This window comes from Cebus imitator, unplaced genomic scaffold, assembly GCF_001604975.1.
Source record: "Cebus imitator isolate Cc_AM_T3 unplaced genomic scaffold, Cebus_imitator-1.0 Scaffold43, whole genome shotgun sequence".
In the NCBI taxonomy this organism is placed as follows: Eukaryota; Metazoa; Chordata; class Mammalia; order Primates; family Cebidae; genus Cebus; species Cebus imitator.
The window spans coordinates 2726663-2746471 of record NW_016107358.1 but is presented as its reverse complement, the minus strand read 5'-3'; the positions used below and the strand labels follow the sequence as shown (position 1 = coordinate 2746471).

General features: G+C 40.3%; 1 protein-coding gene across 8 annotated transcripts in view; it reads left to right on the top strand.

The window, feature by feature from the left end:
- Positions 1-19809, top strand: part of ATP13A4 (ATPase 13A4) — a 174324-nt gene that overhangs the window by 9404 nt on the left and 145111 nt on the right. For 7 of the 8 annotated variants that reach the window (XR_001824590.2, XR_001824589.2, XM_037737825.1 and 4 more), the window contains exons 2-4: positions 17051-17149; positions 17986-18146; positions 18532-18619. The gene's annotated coding sequence lies outside the window, so the exon portion shown is untranslated. Of the gene's footprint in view, positions 1-17050; positions 17172-17985; positions 18147-18531; positions 18620-19809 lie in introns of all 8 variants that reach the window. The other variant, XM_037737824.1, reaches the window with a different exon arrangement.

Below are 19809 nucleotides of genomic sequence, written 5' to 3'. Positions count from 1 at the left end.
TCTGATTAGGATTCAAGCTTCTTTGGGGGGAGCATTATTCTGTGTACTTCACAGCTCCAGTGAAATTATTTTAGTGATTTCTGTCTGATTTGGAGTGTGTGCGTGTGATGGGGTGGAATAGGGGAGGAAAGAATCAGTTAAACCACACCTAGAATTAGCTGCAGTTTTAAAATTGTACTTCTAATCTTTGTTTAGAAATCCTCTATATTTATCACTTTAAAAAACTATATTTATACCTTTTCTGCAAACTATTCCATGTCACAAATTTCATTTTGTTTCCAGTGGCACTTTTGCCTTTTCCTGTCTTTTAAGTAGTTTTAAGGATTTACTCTTGAATTATAAATCTTGAAATATTTCCTTTACTTATTTTTATTGCTTTCTGCGCTTGTATCTTAGAGAACAAGTTTCGTTCATTAAGTTGAAGATGCCAACTTATTGTCCGATTTTTTTTTTCTTGTCCCTTTAATAAATTCAGAGATACAATCTTCCTTCGGATTTTTCTATTATAATAACTATTGTGATTACATGCATCGTAAATACTGATTTAGTGTGCTAGGTACCAGGCTACTACTTACATATGAAATCTCCTTCTATTATTTGATACAATGTTTTTTCACAGCTCTCATCTTTTTTTCCTTGTCATCCTACTTTATATTTATTTATTTATTTTTTTTAAGACAGAGTCTAGTTCTGTTGCCCAGGCTGGAGTGCAGTGGCACAATTTTGGCTCACTGCAACCTCCACCTCCCAGGTTCAAGCGATTCTCTTGCCTCAGACTCCTGAGTAGCTGCCACCACGCCCAGCTGATTTTTGTATTTTTAGTAGAGACAGGGTTTTTACCATGTTGACCAGGCTGGTCTCAAACTCCTGATCTCAGGTGATCCACCTGCCTCCGCCTCCCAAAGTGCTGGGACTACAGGCATGAGCCACTGCACCTGGCCCCTATTTTACTTTTATATGGTAAAGTATGTATTGACCAATAACTATGCCCTTTAATTCTGTTCCATAGTGATTATTCCTTTACGATTCTGGCTAGTGAGTTTTCATTGTTACAGATAGATATTTTAAAAAGTGATGCAAACATAATACTAAAGATTAAATTTTAAAGTGCGTTCTGTCTGTGGTTTTACATTGTGAATAACATAGAAAATTGAGAAAGCATTCTTTCAGTATTTGAAAACTATTATCTAATTTAGTAAAGAAGTCTTGCACATCATTTAAATTTTACTAATGTACGTCTTCATTGTTTCAATTTTCTCTTATTCATTAATGTATGGGAAAATACGACCAATATTCATGTCAAAGCTAAACTCATAGGTTAACGATGTGAGCAGCTTCTTTGTTGAAATAGATAGGATTGGTAGTAATGAAGCATTTAGTCATAGTAAAATTTATAAGAAACTTATGCATATGTACACACACTGTTTTTGGAAGAGCCAGTTGTTAAACATTTACGCCTACACCATTGTTTGAGCAGCACACCACTAGTTTTCTTCACTCTATTTCAACCTTTCCATCATGAAAACCTTTTGCAAGTTGGTGTTTTCTTCTGTTTTTAAGTTTCTATGTCTCTTACAACTTATAATCTTTTCAGCCAATTTCATGTTCAAAATTGTACCTTCCCTTTCTTCCCTACCACCAGGTTCTGAGGTTTTTCTCCCCCTACTTGGAAATATTTTTTGCTCTGCACTCTGGTGCATTTCCTCTTTGCTTCTGTTTTAGACTAAAAACATAATCCCTACCTTCATCCTATTCTGTAACTTTGCCTGTACAATAAAAAATATATATACTATGCCTTGAGTAATTCTGCATGGTGATTCTTTGTAGTAGTACCTATACCAAACTAGTTTCTAGCTTGCTAGCATCCTCCTCAGTAAGAGTGAGTTGAATTGTGTGCCTTGCAGAAGGACCAGCTCTCACATCTTTGCTGCTCATTGTCACAAGCTGTTGACAATCTCCTTTTTCTCTCATATTTCAGATGGTCCTAAGAATACTTGGTGGTAGGAAGGGCCAGAATAAACCAAGTTGAGGCCATATCCTGCTACAACAGCTCTAACCCTAGTCCAACTCACAAACACCACCAGGACACTGGGACCTACTATCTCCCAGTTTGGAGGCCCACCTAAACAGCAGTGGTGTTTGCATTTAGAGAAGGCAAAATTCATCTGCTTTCAGTAGTCAATTTACCAGGCTATATCAGCAGGAGAGGTTGTAGGAATCCACAGCTCTCAAGATGCTCTTAGTAAGTAGATTGAATTCACACATTTATGTAAAATAAACACACACTAGAACTACTTCTTTCTTTGTTTCCTTTAACATACCCAGTTTGCCATTTTGTTCCTTATCTGAAATGAAATTTAGGGTGAGATTTAAACAAGCAGAGAGAATGAGGAAGAAATACTGGAAGGATATGTGTGGTAAATTTGGGGTTCAATGGCCATTTTAGGCATGTCCTTCTGTATCATTCTATTACCATGATGTTATGATGTTTGCCAATATGTATATCTCCTTATAAAATTAGTTGATGTGTGGGCACTTAGAGTAGTGCATGGCACATAGTGTGCATTCAATGATTGCATCAGTCGATATAGAATGGGATATGCTGCTTGAGCAAACAAACCCCCAAATCTCAGGGACTTAATCATAATACAGGGTCATTTTCTTGTCACATGGCAGTCTGATGTGCATTGGGAGCTCTTGCAAAGGCAGGAGACTCAGAGACCCAGGTTGTTCCCAGCTATTCCATCTGAAACATGTGACTTCCAAGGTCACTTTGGAGAGCACGGAGGATTGTCTGAGATGATTTGTAAGGGCTAACTTAGAAATGACTTACTTCATTTCTTCCCACATCCTGTTGGCCAGAACCTAGTCATATGGCCAACTTAACCACAAGTAAAACTGGGAACAATAGTGGAAAACACGGAGTGTTGTGTAGACTGCCTAATTCTGCCATCAAAAGCACTATGTATGGTAAGAATAGGAATATACATATATATATTACATATATGTATATGCACATATAAATATATATATTACATATATATATTTAAAGAAATGTTATAGCATTTCTTTAAATAGACTTAACTTTAACTCATATAAATATAAATGAATATATATACACACACACACACACACACACACACACACACACACATATGTATTTTTGAGATGGAGTGTCACTCTGCTGCCCAGGCTAGAGCGCAATGGCATGATCTTGGCTCACTGCAACCTCTGCCTTCAGGGTTCAAGTGATCCTCCTGCCTCAGCCTTCCAAGTAGCTGGGACACACCATCATGTCAGGTGACTTTTTGTATTTTTAGTAGAGACAGAGTTTCACCATGTTGGCCAGGATGGTTCTCGAACTCCTGACCTTGAGTGATCCACCCAAGGTCAAACCAAACTTTGGTTTCCCAAAGTGCTGAGATTACATGTGTGAGCCACCACGCCAGGTCTAAGAAATGCAATATTTATTATGCATTTGAGTTTGCAGTCTGAAACTTGAGAATTTGCTCCATTAAAATATATTCTTTATTCAGAGAGAATGAAAGAGATTAAAGTGTTTTTCATTTTCAGGACTGTTTCATGGTGGTGTTAATAAAGCCTGACTATTTCAAAAGCACTGGAAGAAAAGGTTATCATGAGATACAGTCTTCTCTATGTTAGGTTGCAGCACAGAGATCTATTTGATAAAGGGTGAGCTTGAAAATGAGTCCTACTTCTTTAGCAAAGACGTCATTGGCATTACTGTGCTTTTGCACTCGCCCTCCAGGTAACTCAGGACTACAGGTTTAGAGCTTCCAGTCCCACTAGAGCACAGTGTAGACAATATGACATCCTGATAAAATGTTTTCAGCAAAATGTAATACAAATACAATGTTAATTGTATACATTGTATAATACAATACAAATACAAAATACAATGTTCCATGTTGTACTTTTACACGTTCAGAGAAATGTATTTATTTTCTCAAGATCACAAAGTAGGTTAGTGGGATTGTTAGGTGTTCTGTAAGTTTTGAGCTGGAGTTTAAAGGACGAATGTGAGATTTAGATAAAGAAAAGGAGAAAAGGGCATCTCAGAAGAGAGAATGGTGAGAACAAAGGTGCAGAAGAAGGAAAACCATTTGCCTAGTATACTTAGGGCTCAATAAGCAAATCATTTGCAGTGGGAGAAAACACTGCAATGTAGATCTAGAACAGATCACAGAGTGCTCTTTGAATGGTGTCAAATTATGTTTGGTTTTGTTTTGAAAGCTCATGTGTGCGTAATTTCTTTGCAGGGAATCACCGTAATCCAAATAGTAGGTTACTCTATCAGTGGATGTCGTGTTGGTTATAGGTGGAAGATTAAAACCAGAAGGACAGGTAGGATTTTGCATTTATCCAAGTGTATTTTGACCTCGGTTACTATTAGAGAGTCAGCAATGATCCTGAGGTTTTGGGCTTACGTGGCTGAATTTTCACTTTCTCATATTAAGACTGAAAGATATTTATGTGTTTTCAAAATGAAATTTTGAGGTCCTGCTTCTTTCCCCTTCCTTTATTTTGAAGCATCCATTCTATCTTGATAGCTAGAACATTCATCTTCCTTTATTCCAGCAGTGTTTGTGCCAGTAGCAGAGGTGCTGATATCTTCATGGACCATTCTATCGGATGCTTGTATAAGTTGTTTTTTATTTGTTGTTTTGCTTAGCCTCCTGGCCAGGTTCTTCAGCCTTTCCAGAGATTCTACGAGCTGCCCACTATTACCTAATACATTCCTTTTCTGCTCAATTTCCCCAGCGTTTGTTTCTGTTACTTGCAATTAAGAACTTTAACTGATTTGTTTTCCTTATTTGATGCTGCAACCCAGAGGTTAATTAGAATTAATTTACATAAGATAATTTACATAAGAATGATTCAAACCACATTCCATGGATTGTAGAAAGTCTAATGTCTTCTTCAAGATTTCTGTAAGTTCTGCAGGAGACTTAGATTCTCATGGACACTTTTGACTCAGATCTTTGGCTTCCTCTAGATCAAGATTCCTCAATCTTGGTGCTATTGACATTTTAGGCTGGAAAATTCTTTCTTGTGGATGGCTAACCTGTGCACTGCAGGATTTTTGACAGCATCCCTGGTTTCTGCCTACTTGGTGCCAATGGCTGCCCTTCTTCCCTGACCCGTCCTAGTCCCCGTCCCAGTCAAGACCATCCCTTAGGAAATTACCAAGTATTTCTTGGGGGCAAAATATCTTCTGGTTAAAAATCACTATGTCTCAATAATTCAGTTTAGGAAATGGCCTCTGTTATCCTTCTTCTCTACCAAGTCAACCTATGAGTAGAACTCAGATACTTAAAAAAATTTCCACCTAAACTTAGAAACAAAACACAAATGTCACAAAAGTTATTTATACTGGTAGGAAATTTTTATGGAAATTTTGGAGAAATAGAGAGATTTTCCACATGGATATACAATCAACATGAAATTTGTTAGATGCCTGTGTTTTAAAAAAGTCTTTCAGTTATTTTTGAAACTTGATCTCTGTTCTTTGGCCACGTTTCTTGCCTCTCTTCCGTTTCTCTTCCTTTATTTCTGCTTTATTTTGTATTCTCTTTTCTTTCCTACATCCAAATTCTTGTCCAATTCAAATTCAAGTGGCTTGGTTATATCTTTTATTTCTCTTTGTCAACTCATCCTCTAGTTCACCTTCTACTCCTAATGGGCTTTTCAAAGTATTTTCCTATACAGAAAAGCCTCCTCCTCCATAGTAATTCTAGAAACTTCTATGACGATAGTTAAAATTTAATATTGCTGCAGTTTTCACTATAGCTCATCTTATATAGCACAAGAATAGTATTAATTCCTTTTATAGGGAGGAAACTTCCAATTATCTATTGCTGCATGAAAAACTACCCAAAGCTTAGTGGCTTAAAGCAATAACCATTTTGTTATATTCTTGTTCAAATGGCATATCCACATGGTTAGCTTGCACTTTCACACAGCAGAATATTCTCAGACTAGTTCTCTTTTGACATAGTGGATGCCTAGAGAAAGTATTCCAAGTGACAGGCAGTGGAAGCTGCCAGTCTCTTAAGATCTGAGCCTTAACTATCACTTGTGCCATATTCTACTGGTCAAAGTAGTCACAGAGGCTTCCAGATTCAAGGGCATGTGTGGTCATCTTTATTTTACCACAGTCTGCTCACTGGCTACAAATTAATCATATTACTCCTACATGCAAATTACCCTCTTGCTTCATACTCATCAACCGCTCCCTTCCGCACACACATTCCCCTTCAACACACACACGTTTTTCCCGTTACAGAATCAGATTCAGGCTTGAGATCTAGGCTTTTTGTTGTTGTTGTTTGTTTTTTGACAGAGTCTCACTCTGTTGCCCAGGCTGGAGTCCAGTGGCACAATCGTGGCTCACTGCAACCTCTGCCTCCCAGGTTCAAGTGATTCTCCTGACTCAGCCTCCCAAGTAGCTGGGATTACAGGTGTGAACTACCACACCCTGCTAATTTTTGTGTTTTTAATAGAGACAGGGTTACCCCATGTAGGCCAGGCTGGCCTTGAACTCCTGACCTCAAGCGACCTGCCCGCCTCAGCCTCGCAAAGTGCTGGGATTACAGGAGTGAACCACTGCGCCCGGCCCCTATACACATTTTTAAGGTTTTCTATTCACATATCAAACTGCCCTCCTGCCCTCACGTGCATGTACCAATTTCTTCAGGGACCACTCAGCGGTGCAAAGGTTCTGCGTATACGAACAAACTGGAGTATGACCCTACTCTGAGATCAGAGGCTCTGAGAATATTTCGACTCTTGTCCAGACCTTGAAACATCAAAGGCTGTCCTTCGCTACTAAATGCAGATTGAATGTTAAGACACTAGGGGGCAGAGGTGCCCTACTAAACCGAGGATGTTCTGTTTGTTTTTAAAACCTAAACTAGCTTATGCCGTCAATCTAGATCGAAATCCTCACGTTGCTATCATGGAGTTTTCAATTTTAACAAATTAATAAACAAAGACAAGGCTGCTGTAAATTTAAAATAGGTAGTTCCCAATTACTGTAACAAACATTCTATTCCGACTCATTTAAAAAATGAACTTTTTATTTTACAATAGTTTTAGACTTAAAGAAAAATTATGAAGATAGGATAGAGAGTTTCCATAGATCCCAAACACTGTAAGTTTCCCCTACTTTTTTTTAGACGAGGTCTTAATCTGTACCCCAGATTGGAGTGCAGTGGCATGATCTCGGCTTATTGCAACCTCCGCCTCTGGGGCTCAAGCGATCCTCTCATTTTAGCCTCCTGAGTAGCTGGGACTACAGGCATGTGCCACCTAGCTATTATTATTTTGTATTTTTTGTAGAGGTGGGGTTTTGCCATGTTGCCGAGGCTGGCCTTGAACTCCTGGGCCCAAGCCATCTGCCTCCCTGGGCGGCTTCCTCGTTCATTAACATCTTACATTAGTATGGTGCATTTTTTACAACAAGTAAACTAGTATTGATGTGCTAGTATTAACTAAAGTCTAAAGTCCATAACTCAGATTTCCTTAGTTTTACCTAACGTCCTCTGCTATCTCACAGACCTAATGTCCTTGTTTATGTGCCAGGATTCCATTCAAGATACCACATTAGATTGAATATTTATGTTTCCTTAGGTTCCTCTAGACTGTGCCGTGTCCTCAGATTTTCCTTGCTTGTGCCGACCTTGACAGCTTGGAGGGATATTAGGTGTTTTATAGAATGCCCTTCAATTTGGGTTTGTCTGATGTTTTTCTCATGGTTAGACAGGAGTTGTAGGTTTTTGGGAGGAAGACCATAGAGGTAAAGTTCATACTTATCATACCATGTTATCAGCATGACTTGTCAATTTTAATATTAACCTTCATCACCTTGACTGAGCAATGTTTAGTACGTTTCTCCACTGTAAAGTTACTTCTCCCGCAGCCCCCCATACTGTACTCTGTGGGAGGAAGTCACTGCCAGCAGCCAAAACGTTAAGGAGTGGGGAGTTATGTAGCCCTTTTTGAGGAGTCCTATGTGCATAAATTATCTGGAATTCTGTACAGAAGATTTATCTATTCTCCCCATTTATTTTATTCAATTGTATATCTCTCTTTGAACTCATGGATATTTATCGTTTTTTTTTTTTTTTTTTTTTTTTTTTTTTTTTTTTGAGATGAGGTCTTGCTGTTGTTGCCCAGCCTGGAGTGCAGTGACACAATCTCAGCTCACTGCAGCTGCAGCCTCCACCTTCCGGGTTCAAGCGATTCTCCTGCCTCAGACTCCCGAGTGGCTGGGATCACAGGCACGTGCTACCATTAATGCACTCAGTTAATTTTTGTATTTTTAGTAGAGACGGGGTTTCGCCGTGTTGGCCAGGCTAGTCTCGAACTCTTGACCTCAGGTGATCCACCTGTCTCAGCCTGCCAAAGTGCTGGGATTACAAGGATGAGCCACTGTGCCCGTCAGGATATTTATTTTCTACTTTGCTTTTACAACTACGTCTAGTCAAATTTTACATCCCTTTAATAATAATAATGGCTACCATTTTGCTAAAGCATTGTATATACATCATCTCATTTAATATCGGCAACCATCCTGAGGGGAGATATTGTTACCCTTTGGCTCCATATGAAGAGCCTGAAGCTTGTAGAGATAAATAATTTCCCCTGACCATACAAGTGGCATGTGGTACAGAACCAAGATGCAAGCTCTGGTCTGTGAGAATTCAAAGCCTGTGAATTTCACTGCTGTGCTACTGCCTTCCTGCTTCACTCAAGAATGAGATATGCTAAGAGGCTGAGTTTAATTGTGTGAGGAGAAGATAAGGTAAAGACTGTGGTGGTATTAGGCCTCTAGTCCAGCCCTTTATCCTTCCAGTCTGTTCACTATCACCCTGATAGTTTCCCCTTCCCATTTGTCAAGGATAAAAGTTTAAAAAATGCAGTAAAAATACATTGAGATTTTGTTAGTTTATTATTTATAATCAGCATGTCATATATTGTTATAATGATAAATAATTAAGAAATAAAATACTTTTCCTAATAAGAAATAATCTATAAATAATCTTAAAAAAAATAAGAAAAGAACAATTTAGGCATATATTCTGGGGTTTACAAAGCAAACTTTTTTTTTTTTTGAGACAGAGCCCCGATCTATCGTCCAGGCTCAAGAGCAGTGGTGCAATTACACAATCACAGCTCACTGCAGCCTTGACCTCCTGGGATCAGGCAATCCTCTCAGACCAGCCTCCTGAGTAGCTACGATTACAGGTATGTGCCACCATGCCTGGCTAATTTTTATTTTTATTTTTGTAGAGATAAGGTCTTGCCTTGTTGCCCAGGCTGGTCTCGAACTCCTGGGCTCAAGTGATCCTCCTGCCTCAGCCTCCCAACGTGCTGGGATTACAGGCATGAGCCACTATGCCCTGCTAACAAAGCATATTTATATGTGTAATTAAAAAAAAAATACACTCTCTATTTTGGAATAGTTTTAGGTTTATTGAAAAACTGTGATGATAGCATAAAGAGTTCTCATATACCCCACACCCAATTGCCCTCATTGTTAATATCTGACATAAGTATGGTATATTTATCACAATTAAGTAACCAATACTGGCTGGGTGAAGTGGTTCATACCTGTAATCCCAGCACTTTGGGAGCCAGAAGTGGGAGGATTGCTTGAGCTCAGGAGTTCAAGATGAGCCTGGAAACATAGCAAGATCCAGTCGAAAAATTTTTTTTAAAAAAACAATTAGCCAAGCATGGTGGTGTGCATCTGTAGTTCTAGTTACTTAGGAGGCAGTGATGGGAGGAATGCTTGAGCCCGGGAGGTTGAGGGTGCGGTGAGCTATGGTTGCCTGGGTGACAGAGCGAGACCCTCTCTCAAAACAGAAACAAAAACAAAACAAAAACCCAATACTGCTATGTTGTTATTAACTAGAGTTCATAATTTATTCAAAATTCCTTAGTTTTAACCTAATGCTTTTCATCCTTTCCAGGATCTTACCCAGGACACCGTATTGCATTTAGTTGTCATGTCTCCTTAGGCTCTTCTTGGCTGTGACAGTTTCTCAAACTTCTTTTGTTTTTGATGACCTTGTCAATTTTAAGGACTATGCGACTGGTATTTTGTAGCATGTCCCTTTATTGGGATTTGTCTGACATTTTTCTCTGATTAGACTAGAATTCTGGGCTTTTGGAAGGAAGTGCACAGTGGCAAAATGCCATTCCTATCCCATTCTATTAAGGATAGCATACTCTCAGCGTGACTTGTCACCGTCGATATTGACTTTGATCACCTGGCTGGCTGGCATAGTGTCAGTCAAATTTCCCCACTGCAAAGTTTCCCTTTTGCTTCATTTCTATACTGTACTCTGTGGGAGGAAATCACTATGAATAGTCCACATTTAGCGAGTGTGCAGTATCTACATATGTTTGAATTCTTCTGCATGAGAGATTCATCTCTTCTCACTCGTTTGTTTATTCTATAACTTATTTATATCAGCGTGGGTTTACAAATATTTATTTTATACTTCAGATCATAAAACAATACTAATATTATTTTGTTGCTCAAATGATTTCAACTTTCGACATTGGGAGCTCCTTCAGTTTCTCTTTGTATCCATTTGACCCGTCCTTTTTAATTTTTTTAAGTACTTTTGTATTTTCTGACAGTGCAAGAGGCTCAGCTTCTATATTTGTGTCTCTAGTTCTCTAGTCCTAGATTCAGCCATTTTTCCCAGGAGCTTTTTTTTTTTTTTTTTTTTTTTTTTTTTTTTTTTTTTTTTTTTTTATTGGAGAACGGCATTTGAAACAAAGATCTGGGTGCTAGGTTTGTGCATACTTATGTCATCATTTATGTACAATTTTTATTCTTTCAACAGTCCTTAAACTTATCAGTCCTATTTTGTAGATAAACAACCTTCACAGCCTTGCACATGCTCTCCTAGCTCATTGTAGAGTCTGACCCTTAAGTCCAGATCTGGGAAGACTGCAGATCCATGCTCCTTTCAATATGCCTAGAATGGCTAAAGTGAAAGAGAAGTGCCTATTTTTTACTGCAATTAGATGAAAGATTTTGTATTTAGTTCCATTTTTTTTTTCCCTAGAGAAAGAAACAGCCCCCCCCCCCCGAAATAAACTGTTTGTCAAAGTTTTTTGGTAGTTAAAAGAAAGTAGGGTAATTCAGGTGGCCCTCTTTTACCAAAGGCAGCTCTGTTCCGGCTCACAGGTCAGATGAAAGGGAGTCTGTTTGGAGGTTCCTTCAGGCAGGCTTTAAACAGAGCCAATGAGATTTGGGAGAGACAGGGGCTGGTGAGGAGGAAAGAAACCATGAATATCACTGAGATAAAAAGTCCTGGAAGAAGAAAATATCCTGGTAGAAAAGAGAAAACCTGACACATGGTAGCTAAATGCAGGAAGTTTGGTGGGTCCTTAATGAGGATTCATTTCCTGCCACCAAATGACCATAGGTTGCTTTATTTGGATATTTTCTGTATAATTCGAGTAAATTTAAACTTTCTTACATTTCTGGGTTCTCTTCTTTGGAAATAAGATGAAAGTGTATCTCATAGACTGCATCAGAGAGATTGTGAAGCTCCTGAGGACACTCAGGAGACTGGGGCTCTAGCAGAAATTAAGTGGAACGTAACTAAATTATAGCAAGATATATTTTTAATACATTTACGTTTTCTGATCATAACATTAAAGCTTGCTTATTGTGGAAAATTGGATGGCAGAGACAAGTGAATAAAGTAAAAAAAATCTCCCTCTCAGAGATATTCACTGTCAGAATTTTGTTGTACCTTTCTCTTTCTTTGTTTTCTTTTTTGGTTTATGTATCCATGGATAATATTGGGCTCATGTTGTATATAAAATGTGCATATCTTGTTTTTCATTTAATATCAAATTGTCATTTTCAAAATATTAAACATTCCCGAAAATTCTGATATTTAATGGTTGCAAATATTCTATTATGTGGACATAATTCAATTTGAACAATGCTTTGATAAATTTTTATATACATACAATTTGAATAAATCTGGGATGATTCACTTAAGAGAATTCTAAAAGTGGAATAAAGTGGTAATAACAAAAGTACCTGTTTTATAGAGTTGAAGATAGGAAAATAAGATGAGTTAGCAATAGTGTTTGGTACATGGCAAACATTCATGCTAGGTATCATTATTACCTATATATATATATATATATATAGGTAATATATATATTAATATATATATTACATATATTCTCATTGATAAATATTCACAAATGATCTTCCAGAACACTTCTTTTCATTTTTAACATATGTATGCCATCAAATATGTTAGTAGTAATTGAAAATATTGTTAACCACAACATTAGGCTTCTTGAGTGATATCTGGGATCAGAGATAGCACCTTAACTAAAAGGACTGAAAATATTAGCAAGAGACCTTCCAAAAAGCAAGTGAAAGGGGTGAGGGATGTAATGGAAAGGAATGGTGAGGCCGCTGCTACCATTGGTTCTAATGGATGTGTGACCAGGGCTCATGCTCCCATAGTGTGTGTGTGTGAGTTTGTGTTTGTGATGTGTGTGATGTTTTAGGGATAGAAGGAAAGGGGTGCCAGGCTCTTATGATGCCTAACATATTCCAGGGATTGAGAGGCCCCAGCAAAGAAGGTTCCAGGCTGCATACCCAGGAGCAGCCACAGATTATTGAGGGCAGAATATTGGGCCAATAGGTCGCTGGTACGTTTAGTAAGGAGGCAGGCCAGCTGCCGCCTGCACACATGAAGTGTTCAGATCTGGGGAAGGTATAAGCTGAACACCATCTGTTGTATCATATGGGCTAAAAAGATCAAAGCAAAGGAAAACCTGGAGAGACAAAATTAAGAATAATTACTGAGGTATTAAATTCAATAAGTGAGGCTGGGCCTGGTGGCTCCTGCCTGTAATCCCAGCACTTTGGGAGGCTGAGGCAGGCAGATCACCTGAAGTTGGGAGTTCAAGACCAGCCTGACCAACATGGGGAAACCCTGTCTTTACTAAAAGTACAAAATTAGCCAGGCATGGTGGTACATGCCTGTAATCCCAGCTACTCAGGAGGCTGAGGCAGGAGAATCACTTGAACCTGGGAGATGGAGGTTGTAGTGAGCCGAGATTGTGCCATTGCACTCCATCCTGGATAATGAGCCAAACTCCATCCTCCCCCACAAAAAATTCAGTAAGCAAAAGTGGAATTTAGGGTAGTAGCAAAAAGAGTAGATTAGGAGAACAAAGGCAGGTACTTTACCCCCGGAGAACATTGTCTAAAATGTATCTGAATTATCTGGGGAGGAAGAAAGCCCTTTGGCTTTCTGTTTTCAGCAGCTGGACAGGATCATGAGTTGAGAACTTGGGCATTCCATTTTATATTTATTAATTTTACTTACTGCCTCTCATGATGCTCATATAGTCTCATGACCTGGCGTTAATGGAGCACTTAACTCTGTGCTGAGCAGAAATAAGCACTTTACAACATCACAAGAATAGGACAATAATATCAGTTCCATTATACAGATTAGTCAACTGAGGCTCAGAGCCATGGAATGACTTGTTCAACATCACATAGTGAGACAGCAAGAAGCAGGAAATGAATGTGTTTCTCACCTCCTGTTTTTAAATACTTAACCACTTAATAGTGTTTGGTATGCAATCCCCGACCCCCTACCCCTGCTGTCAGATGCCAACAGAGTGCTGGTGGGGGAATGAGCTCTCTGCAGGGGAACTGAGAGCCGGGAGATGAGGAAAGCAGGAATATCTCATGGCCAGACTGGGACCACTGGGTGGAAGTAAGACCAGCCAAACTCAAAAGTTCTTTTCAATGCCAAAATTATCTGGCTCTCATTTTCTCTTAATTGAGCAGCAGGGTTTGCCCCAAGTTAGACAGTGAGGTTGCCAGAGGTTGGTTATGAATCTCTCTCCTTCCAGTGCTCCTTGATGCCCTTTCAAAAGATCCAGAAACTCAGAGCCCCAATTCTGCTCTCCTAGGCCCAGTATCCTTATATTACACTACTCCTTCTAATGCTAAGCACTCCACAGAGGTTGGGTACAATGGCTTATGCCTGTCATCCCAGCACTTTGGGAGGCCAAGGTGGGTGGATCACCTGAGGTCAGGAGTTCGAGACCAGCCTGACCAACATGGAGAAACCCTGTCTCTACTAAAAATACAAAATTATCCGGGCATGGTGGCACATGCCTATAATCCCAATTACTCGGGAGGCTGAGGCAGGAGAATTGCTTGAACACGGGAGGCGGAGGTTGTGGTGAGCTGAGATTGCCCCATTACACTCCAACCTGGGTAACAAGAGTGAAACTCCATCTCAAAAAATAAAAAAGAACTCCACAGAAAAAGTACCCCAAAATAACAGTAACTGTTTGCCTAACAATAAATGATTGCCACACATTGATTAGGTCAGATAAAGCATGGAATATGCATTATCTCACCTAACTTCATATTGACTCCAAGAAATCTGTTAGAGGTTAAAGAATTTATTCTAGATCAGCAGTCCTCAACCCTTTTGGCACAAGGAAGCAGTTTCATGGAAGACAAATTTTACATGGACTGTGCGGGGTGGGGCGGGGGTGGTTTCAGGTTGATTCAAGCTCATTACATTTATTGTGCACTTTATTTCTATTATTATTACATTGTAATATATAATGAAACAATTATACAACTCAACATAATGTAGAATCAGTGGGGGCCCTGAGCTTGTTTACCTGCAACTAGACAGTGCCATCTGGGAGTGATAGGAGTCAGTGACAGATCATCAGGCATTAGAGTCTCAAGAAGCATGCAGTCTAGATTCCTCACATGCACAGTTCACAGTAGGGTTTGCACTCCTATGAGAATCTAATGCTGCCACTGCTCTGACAGGTGGTGGAGCTCAGCAGGTAATGGGAGTGATGGGGAGTGGCTGTAAATACAGGCAAAGCTTTGTTGGCTTACTTGCCGCTCACCTCTTGCAATACCTGTCCATGGCTCAGGGGTTGGGGATCCTTGTTCTAGATCACACTGATAGTAAGTCTCTAAGCAATAATTAGAACCCAAACTATCTGACATTATAGCTCATACTCTTTTCTACTTTATCGAAGTTGAAATAAAATAAACTGTACATATACAAAGTATAAAATAGGTCATGGTATATTTGTGGAACTATCACCACAGTCAAGATGACCGCAGCCCTTTCTCTTAACTACGAGGCAGTGGTTTCCACCTGTTAATCCTAGCTCTTAGCCTGAAATCACTGGATTAGTTTCAATCCCACCTTAGGTGATATATAGTCAGATACTTGATGATGACCAACCTCTAATTCCTAAATCTCCTGTTCCTTGAGATAAACGCCTTCAAAACTTTCTGCAAATGCATAGGAATAGTTGAATTTCTCTTAACAGCTTGTTCACCCTTGATTAGGGATTTTGGCAAGATCGTGAATATTTGCATGATTTTCCAGTCTGCCAGATGCCATGCAACTTTTGCCACAAGGCATGTAGGCTGGAAGGAGGCCTGCAGGTGGCAGCCACAAGTGCTTCTAGCAAGGCCCAACTAGGCAGGTAGACCAGGGTGGCAAGGTCTCTGGGTTAGACAGGCCTTCTCTGAATGCTCTTGTTCGGATAGTCTGATACTCTTCTAGCAGTCCCCCCATGAAGCAGGCATGATCTTTCTTATTCTAAGAATAAGAAAAATTAATATAAAACTGTTTAATTGTGTTTTTCTCCATTTTATATTTTTTTAGGGAAGAAAAAATTTCTCAGGTACTGTTCAACTTCTAATACTAACTTAGAAGTATTAGAATGTAATTTTTCTGGCTCTCATTTTCTCTCATTTGAACAGCAGGGGTTGCCCCCAGTTAGACAGTGAGATTGCCAGAGGCTGGTTGTAAATCTGCCTCCTTCCAGTGCTCTTTGATGCTAACATGTCCTACCTTGTTCAGATGATAAATAATTAAGAAATAAAATATTTTTCCTAACAATAAATAGTCTATAAATAATCTTTAAAAATAAGAAAACATTTTAGGCATATATTCTGTGGTTTATAAAGCAAATCTTTTTTTTTTTTTTGAGCCTGAGTTTTGCTCTTGTTGCTCAGGCTGGAGTACAATGGCGCAATCTCGGCTTACGGTAACTGCCACCTCCTGGGTTCAAGGAATTCTCCTGCCTCAGCCTGTCGAGTAGCTGGGATTACAGGCACGTGCCACCTTGCCTGGCTAATTTTGTATTTTTAGTAGAGACGAAGTTTCTCCATATTGGTCAGGCTGGTCTCGAACCCCTGACCTCAGGTGCGCCACCCACCTCAGCCTCCCAAAGTGCTGGGATTATAGGTATGAGCCACCGTGCCTGGCCAGCAAACTTTTTTTTTGAGACAGAATCTCACTCTATTACCCAAGCTCGAGTGCAGTGATGCAATTACACAATCACAGCTCACTGCAGCCTTGACCTTCCAAGCTCAAACGATCCTCCCAGCTCAGCCTTCTGAGTAGCCAGGATTACAGGCATGAGCCACCTCACCTGGCTAAAGTGCTTAGGAAGAAATCAGTGCGTGGTGATCATTTACTGTTAGGCAAACAGTTATTGTTATTTTGGAGTACTTTGGTTTCTGTGGAGTTTTTGTTTTTGTTTTTTTGTTTTTTTTTGAGATAGAGTCTTGCTCCTGTTGGCCAGGCTGGAGTGCAATGGCATGATCTTAGCTTACCACAACCTTTGCCTCTCAGGTTCAGGCAGTTCTCCGGCCTCAGCCTCCCCAGTAGCTAGGATTACACGCATGTGCCACCACACCAGGCTAATTTTTTGTGTTTTTAGTAGAGACTGGGTTTCTCCACATTGGTCAGGCTGGTCTGCAAACTCCCGACTTCAGGTGATCCGCCCACCTCAGCCTCCCAAAGTGCTGGAATTACAGATGTGAGCCACTGTGCCCGGCCTCTGTGTGGAGTTCTTAACATTGGAAGGAGTAGTTTAATATACGGATACTAGGTCTAGGAGGGGAGAATTGGGGCCCTGAGTTTCTGGCTCTCATTTTCTCTCATTTTGGCAGGTAGATCAAGCTACTGAGGTCTCAGAGTTAGCCAGTCCTTCTCTGAATGCTGTTGTGCTGATGGGCTGACCCTCTTCCAGCAACCCTTCGGTAAAACAGGTGTAAGCTTTCCTGTTCTAAAGTAAGAAAGATGAATATAAAACTGTTCAATTGTGTTTTTCTCCATTTTCTAATTTTTTAGAAAGAAAAAAATTCTCAAGTACTGTTTAATTTGTAAGACTAATTTTTCCCTAAAAAGTCTTTCTTATAATTTGTCTAACACGAGACTGGGCATGTATACAATCTTATTTGTCCTTACAACAGTACCATATAACGGAGTAATGGTATTACATCTCATTTCAAAGGTGAAAAAAATTGAAGCTTAGGGTAATTTAGCAACTTGCCAAATTTTTTATGGCTACCAAATGATAGAGCCATAATATAACCAGTATGATTCTATATCTGAAATTGGTTTCACTTTACCTAGGGCTTGGGATGTGAATGGCAGAGGAGAACAGGGAACGGTGGATAAAATCCCAAGTCCATGAATTCTTTTGTTTAAATATCTGCCTGTATATTATATTACACACACGGATATTTTCCATTTTCATAAAAATGCCTGATGAATGCATTTAATAATACAATCCATTAATCATGTAATAATAGTGTTCTGTAACAACTTGCAGTTAATGTATCATGGACATCTTGCTATGACAATTGATCTACTTTATTCTTTTATTTTCCTTTTTATTTTTAAAGTAGTGTAAGTACAGCATAATCCATACTTGTAAAAATGTAGTTTGTTTGTTTGTTTGTTTTTTTTTTGGTTCCCACCCCAGGGATTCAGATTTGGTAGGTCTGGGTCAGGACCGATGCATGTGGGGTCTAGGAGAGCTTCCAGGGTGACTGACACACCGCACTGGTGAGGAACTGCTATTCTCTGCCACATCTTCTAGGGTCAATGAGATATGAACAAACAGAACAACCAACAAAGCATGCAGCCAGCCAGCCAGCGGCAAAGTATCCTGGTGCCAGAGAAAGGCTGGACGAAAGGAGAAGATTGGACTCCATTTCCCGAGAAGGGAGAAGTACAGTAATATTCCCATGGTAGACACAGGTAGTCCGGTTGTGTGTTTCACAGGGGTGTGCAAAAGAGGGATGTGGAAAGAGAGTTTCAACCCCCAATGACCTCCATAGGGACAGAGATTAGATTGGAAGCTGGGGGGCTTATTTTAAAGTTACATTTGCATGGCAAGCAAATGAGATGGCTTATCTGAAGTGCTTTGGCAGGGTTGATGGATTGCGGGAGATCTAGAAAACCTCAGAGATCCCCCTTTCATGCTGCACTAACAGGGAGAGGGTCTGAGTACTAGGAGGTGCATTAGTTCTATTTTATTACTTTCTTTTTTCCATTAGGAAATGGCATTTCTCATTACTAGTTTGCTTAGGGCATGTACAATACACAAAGAAGGGCTCTGAACTTCTTTTGTCATTAATTTCAGTTTCACCCTCCCCTCTCAGAGTATCATTGATTGATCCACTTGAGAGTCTCCGCCCTTCTGTGGAACATCTTACTTGCTGATGAAAGAGGTAACCAGGCATATATAATCCTGAAGTGGACTTTTGGAAGAAAGGCAAACACGGAGGCCCAGGGAGCCCCAGCCTTTCCCCTTTCTTCATCCCCAGCAGGAACATGTTCTTGATTTTCCCCAGGGGGCTCAGCCCAGTTCTTGGGTCATCCCAGGCCCATGGCAAGGGCACTGAATCCAGCCCAGCCTTGCTCTCTGCAGCTCATCACCCAGCCACACTCCCAGCCAGTCTGCCCAGAGGCAGTGCCCTGATTCTGTTAATTGGGCTCTTGCCCCGTTCCCAAGCCTAAGGTCCCCTGTGGGTACTGCTGTTCCCAAGTTCCTGCCTGGCAGCCTGCCTTGAGCCCCAGATTTTTCCTAGGAGTAAAGAGGCCTTTCCCATGCCAGGCTCCCACCCGGAATTGGAGCTCTGCCTCAGGCCTGAGGTTTCTGATTGGAGCTTAGCCTCTAGAGGACAGACTCCATGGAGCCAGCTTCCTGTCTGGATTTCCAAGTATTACCTGCCCATCGCTGGACTCTGTTTATTGGATGTATTTCTGCTTCTGACTTATGGCCTTTCTCTCCTTCCCCCTTGGCCAACTGCTCCCCTGAGCTGTAAGCAAAAATTGCTGTGAGCTGAAATTGCCTGATAGATTGAATTTCCTTTGCAAGCACTGCAATATCGTCAGCTCCCCAAACATAGATTTTCACCCCAGTGGGTGGGCCCCATGCTATGTCCTAAGCTCCCTGGTTCTTGCCTAAGTAATATGATATACTCTGCAATTCAGTGACATGTCCATGGCCTTATACGGTTGGTGGGTTCTGGAAAAGTTCTATTTAAATCAATACTTTGCAAATGAGGTCCTCTTAAATATTCTAGAGAGACTGGCTTAGAGTATCCTATTCTGATCTCTTTATGAAAAGTGAGTAGCAGCCGGGCATGGTGGCTCACACCTGCAAACCAGCACTTTGGGAGGCGGACGTGGGTGGATGGCTTGTGCTCAGGGTTCAAGACCAGCCTGAGCAACATGTTTTTTTGTCTTTACAGGAAACAAAAACAAAAATTAGCTGGGCATGGTGGCTCTTGCCTGTAGTACCAACTACTTGAGAGGCTGAGGTGGCAGGATCCCTTGGGCCTGTGAGGTTGAGGCTGCAGTGAGCCATGATTGCACCACTGCACTCCAGCTGCGTGACAGAGCAAGACCCTGTCTC